The following is a 5770-nucleotide window of genomic DNA, read 5'->3' as shown; positions in this document are numbered from 1 at the left end:
GCAGATAAACTACTTGCTTCCTAAAGATCTCAGTTTTCCCATCTGTTCACTGAAGAGGTTCAGTGAAATAAACTTTCATGCCCCTTTAATGTGCAACATTGAGCTGTCAAAAAGAACAAAGCATTTTAGGAAAAAAGGCCACTTCTGCTTTCAGTCAGAGTAGAGTAATAAGAAGCCCACTTAAATATAAAGGTACAGGTAAGCGTAAATAAGAGGATGGAAAATATAACACGCAAACACTAAGCATTAAAAAACCTGAAGTGATCACATAAAGACACAACAAGATGGTGACTGTCTGCAAACCAAGAAGCATCAGAAGGACCTTGACCTTGGACTCCCAGCTCCCTGTACTGTGAGAAAATAAACTTCTGTTGTTTCAGACCAAAAAAGAAAAGTTTTAGAGGGTGACAGCAGAGTATTAAATTAAGCATAGTATCCTCTGTGTAGGTTGCACATCCAGAAAACATGTCTACAAGCCAGCATGCCAGTGAAGACACGTGTCCATTAAGCTATTTAGAAATCAAAAGTGCTATTTTGCACAATGAAGGGCATGTTCATTGAGTTTGGGTTTTTTTTTTTTATTTATTTCACTTTCTAGTGCTTCTGGTGGTATATTTCCTTGTGTGTTCAAGAATGTTTGAAAAGACTATCTTGTGCCTTTTTTTAAAATTTTTATCAAGGCAGTTGAAGTAAACTAAATTGCACATCTTTTAAGCATAGCATGGCAATTTTCAACATTTGCATCCACCCAAGAAATCATCGCCAACAAGATAACAGTATTTATCACCCCCTTCCCTCCTGCAAAAAGAAAAGCTGCAGTGAGTATATTAATATCAATGTTGGCTTCAAAACAAAGAACAAAAAATAAAGAAGGACATTTCATAACAATAATGGGGTTGATTCATAAGAAGTGACACGGGCTTTGGGCACGAGTGACTGCAAGACAGTTGATGTTGGTTTGACTGCTAAGATTTGATTCTTCTTCCCAGTTCTTCCCCATGTCTGACCCCGAGGAGGTGGGGGTATCCATGCCACCCCTGATGCCACCCTCCTGTCCCTCAGCTTTAGATGTCTCTTCAGCATCTTCCCCCCAGTGTCCCAATGTGCTTAGGATGGCCCGTTCAGAGCAAGAGCAACAGGATAACAGTGGACCAGCTAGAAAGAGTGCTGCAGATCAGAGATGCAGCATTTTCATTAACCAAACTTCTAGAAGCTACAATTCAGTATCAGCTGAAATGGAAGAACTTGCCTTCAAAGGTGCAGAAAATGCACAATTCCTTAAAACAAGGTGGCACCTCTTGAAAGAAGCCTAGGATCCTTGGAAGTCTGACAACTGATTTGACTGTGTAATAATTCACACTTCCTCATTTAAGATGCACCATATGTAAAAGATGTTCTCTTTCTTGCATTTCTGTATAGTCTGAATGAAGTTTTTCTTGGTTTTCTTCACTTTGGTGAAAGCAGAATATTGATGTTATTTTCTATGCTGGCTGATATTTGTTTACCTTTCAATACTTTCTGGCCTCTGAATGTTCACAGAAGCCTTGGTGAAAGTTATTTATCTGTAGATAATATTAATAATGCCACAGTGTTACCAGTAGAAAACAAGGTAGACCATTGCTCATTTTGCAAGAGATGCCAAGGGAGGCAGTTTGAAGTCAAGTTCATTCTATGAATCAAGAGAAGTGACTTTCAAGTTATCAGTGTTCCATCCAACTCAGTTAGGTCAAATTCCCTAGAACCAATGATAGTGTTTTATCTACTTCTATATCTCTATCACCTAGAAGTATCATACAACACTCAATAAATTCTTGTGAAATAAAGGATTTGTGAACAAAAAGAAAAGCTATTTTTCTCCTGTTTTAAGTAAGATTATAATTGTTTCTCAAAAAAAAGATTTCATTAGAGTCCTCTTAACTTGCACAGTTTTTTAAAATACATGATAGATATTTTTTATTCTACATGATGCTTTATTTAAAGGCCTTTATTTAGAACATAAAAGTCTATCTGAAAAAAAAAAGCATATTTCCCCTATTTATTTCTAAAGATTTCTGTTTTTTACATTTAATCTAGGGACAATCCTATATTGTTCTATATTTGGTCTATTTTAAGTGGCTTATTAAATTATGGTTAAGTACTATTACTTTTGGAGCTTTGTGAGTTTGTTACTATTAAAAATCCTTCTAAAGCAGTTACTTTATTTTTAATGCATAAAGTTTGAATAATGTGATTTTTTCATATTATTTGACTTTAACAACTATTCTGCTAAATTTGTATTGTATCTTAGGTTACTTTCTTTTTGGTGAGGGGTGTTGTTTGTGTCATACATTTCAGTGATTAAGCCAATGATTTCTCTACTGTCCACTTTATGGATAGCTTTAATATATATCATCTTAATTCCCATAGAAATGGAGATTTATACAGAAGTAAATTCAAAAGCCACACAATGGGGCTATGAAAAGGGACAAATGAATGGGCAAGGAATAGTTTTGCTTAGCATATTAGTCCTTGATTAACTTTTAAGTTAAAGACAACACACTTGGTGTGTTCCTATGCCAAAGAGATGCTTATTTTGATATAGAAAAATAGCTTTTAATTATATTACTTTTTACTGAGGTACCACTGGGTTACAACTCTGTATATGAATGAAGGATATAGATTCACAGCTAAAATATATTTTTCTAATGTGTCCACAAAGCTGCAATTTTTAGAATGTGCAAAAATTAATTTTTCTTAGCTGTAAAAAGGAATGACATGGAGGCAAAAGAACCAGACTTAGAATCTAGGCAGGAACCAATAGAGTCTTGAGACCAGAGAGCAAGACCATAGCCAGGGAGACAGCTGGGGCCCCTTGAATGGGGTATTTATTAGTGCTGCTGTCTCTGCTCTCATCTCCCTCTGAATAATCTCTAAGTGTCACTCATATCTTCAAATCCTAACCCCACTCAGATGCAAGTTCAGGGCAAGAATATTTGATGACAAAACTTGCTTTATAAATCCAAGTGTTTGTTGCCAGGGAGTAGGGATGAATTATCTGGTCCTTTCATTTCTAAAGTGAGAGGGGGCCCTACTTATCACCAAGAGTCATACTTATAGGGATACCCACAAAATAAATGAACTACGGAAGCTGAAATTTCATAAATAAATAGCAAATGAAAAGGTAATTTTCCTTTCAAGGCAATCTGGATAGAAATAGATAGATAGATATAGATATCAACAGCCAAACATGATTTTCTTTTGCCTTTGATCAAGTAAATCTATTTGTATAAGCTATTCTTTTTTAAAAAAAATTAGAAATCAGCACCAGGATGCAGGTACAAGAATGTTCACTGAAATGTTACTTAAAATAATTTAATCCTAGAAAATTATCAAACCATGATGTGTAAATCAGCCAGGTTCTCAACAGGAAAAGATGACACATTCAAAACAGGTTATTCAAGAGAATGCTTACCAAGGTGTACGTAGGGAAACCTCAATAGATATTGTATCAGCCCTGGCTAGAACCCATTCACTTAAAAGGCAAAAGACAAGGGAAGGGAGTAGTTTACTAGATCTTGGAAGGAGAGAACCCTGGAGACTTGACATTTGGTGGGAGGACACAGTCAACCTGAGGTGACCTGCCAGGGAGTCAAAAGAATAAAATACTATCCTTTTTCTCCTCCTTCACTTTATGTTTTCCTAGGTCCTGCCACAGCTTTCCAACAGGCAGCCAAAGGGCACAAGAATGCCTGATACAGTCCATGAGATCAGCCTCAAGAGGCAGAGAGCAACGTGGATCAAGGTAGATGGTGGATCTAGAAGGGGAAATGGAAAATAGTACAAACTGTGATATACCTCTGCAGGCATTCATTTAAAATTATTCTAGAATAATATTTACTATAATGACAGTTCGAAAACCTGAGGATCAAAACCATCTAGAAATTATGATACTGAATGTATTTAAAAAGCAGTGTTAATGTGTGAGGTTGTTTGGTTGTTTTATTTTGTTTCAATTTTTTCTGATTTCCAAAATATCTGTCAGTAATACATGTTTTTTTTTTCATCAAAACTAGTTAACTAAATAGATATTTCAACTTATAACATACACACAATGATAAGAACCAAGACCCATATGAAAAGGGAGGGAAAAAACAAAATAGCATATTGTCTGTCATGGATGTATCATAATTGAATCAATACATAGTTATCAACCCTTTGCTATCTACCAGGCAATATTCCAGGCCCTGGGGACATAGTGACAGAAGAATTTGTCTTCAGGTAGCTTATCTTTGCTAAGACATGTGAAACGTTGCACTGAGGTATGGCATTGGGAAGGGACAGGCAGTGGCTGGAATATAACTATCTACGATGGCATTCAAAGCAAGTTATCAATATTGATGGCTTAACCTCATAGAGACATACACAATGTCAAGTAAAAGCTGGGCACAGGTGACTGGAGCATGTGTTGAAACTCTGCCTCATGTTGCAAAAAAACAAGGATTGGAAATGTTGTCGGCATTATTACTGTTCAGGGATCCAAACTGAAAGTGTAACATCTGACCGCAGTAGGAAAAACAGGGAGAGCAATCTTTTAACAGAGATTCTTACAGAATGAGTACATGATATGTGGGAGTGAAAAGGTAGTTAAATGTAGGTGCTTCCTCACATAACAGGTGTTCAATATATTTCATAATGATAAAAACAGCAAATAAACTTACTAATATTTTAACAGATAATAAACACAAATGCTGTCCTAGAATTCTTTTTTGACATCATGAATTAATTTTTACAAAAATTATAGGCAAGAGAAGTTTTATGGTGAAAGTATCAAGAAGAAACTCAGCAAAAGATCATCAATCAAAACCAAGTTTCAGGCTTCTGTTGGCCTATGTTTATGGTAAATTATAACTGGGTCAGTCCTCTTAGAATAAGAGCCATGGGCTTAGTCCTAATTACCACTCCCAAATGCCTGTTAGCAGGACAGGATCAGTTGGGTGATCAACTGATACGGTGATTATGTTAAAGAGCTGATCTATAGAGGCCTGAGGCCATAAGAGCTGCTTTGGACTTGAACGAAAGGAAGGGGACATGATTGTCATCCCACTGGGTGGGAGCTTCAAATTCAGTCTTTTTAAGTCAAGAAATCAATGATACAGGGGACACGCCTTCCATTTAAGGGATGCTTAAATAGGTCTTTAAGATCATCAAACACCAAGACCCTACAGGCATCTTTTCCATGTTGTATGAGGTTTGCTTTCGATCTGGATTTTACACTGTTAACAAAAGAATTCCCAAAAAATATAAACTATTTGAAAAGTATGTGAGTTGATAAACATTTCTCAGTAGGCTCAGTTTTCTTAAAAAGATGTATTTTTTTTAATCTAGAGTGATTTTGTTTAAAATAGAGCAGAAATGTGTTACCCTCCAAATGATCCAGACCCAGTGAGTTTAAAGTTCATTTGAGAGTAGCAGTTTGGGGCAGGAAAATCCAATTGGACTGTCAGAATTCTACCTCTTTCAGCCTCTGCATTGCCATGAGTGTGCTGGCTGAGACTGAGAGAGAGGGAGGCTAGAGACAGGTGGTGGTTCACTATACCCATCACTATACTGGCAACTGTGTGTGTGCATCTGTCTGTGTGAAGAGGCTGCATGGGACAAAGAGACACAGTTCAGCAAACAAACCAATGTGACAATTTTCAACAGTGCAAAAATTTCACCTATGACCTTGAAATGTCTGCAAGATGCAAGAAATGAAGCATAGCTAACACTAAAGACGTGAAGCTCTTAGCCA

General features: G+C 36.6%; 1 pseudogene across 1 annotated transcript; it reads left to right on the top strand.

Annotated features, from left to right (window-relative positions):
• Positions 1–998: 998 nt before the first annotated feature.
• Positions 999–1313, top strand: LOC311175242 (renal cancer differentiation gene 1 protein-like; annotated as a pseudogene). Its single transcript has one exon. The product of its transcript is annotated as a renal cancer differentiation gene 1 protein-like (transcript).
• Positions 1314–5770: the final 4457 nt, after the last annotated feature.

This window comes from Talpa europaea, assembly GCF_964194135.1.
Source record: "Talpa europaea genome assembly, chromosome: 8".
In the NCBI taxonomy this organism is placed as follows: domain Eukaryota; kingdom Metazoa; phylum Chordata; class Mammalia; order Eulipotyphla; family Talpidae; genus Talpa; species Talpa europaea.
The sequence above is the reverse complement of the archived record's forward strand: the minus strand, read 5'-3'. Positions and strand labels throughout refer to the sequence as shown.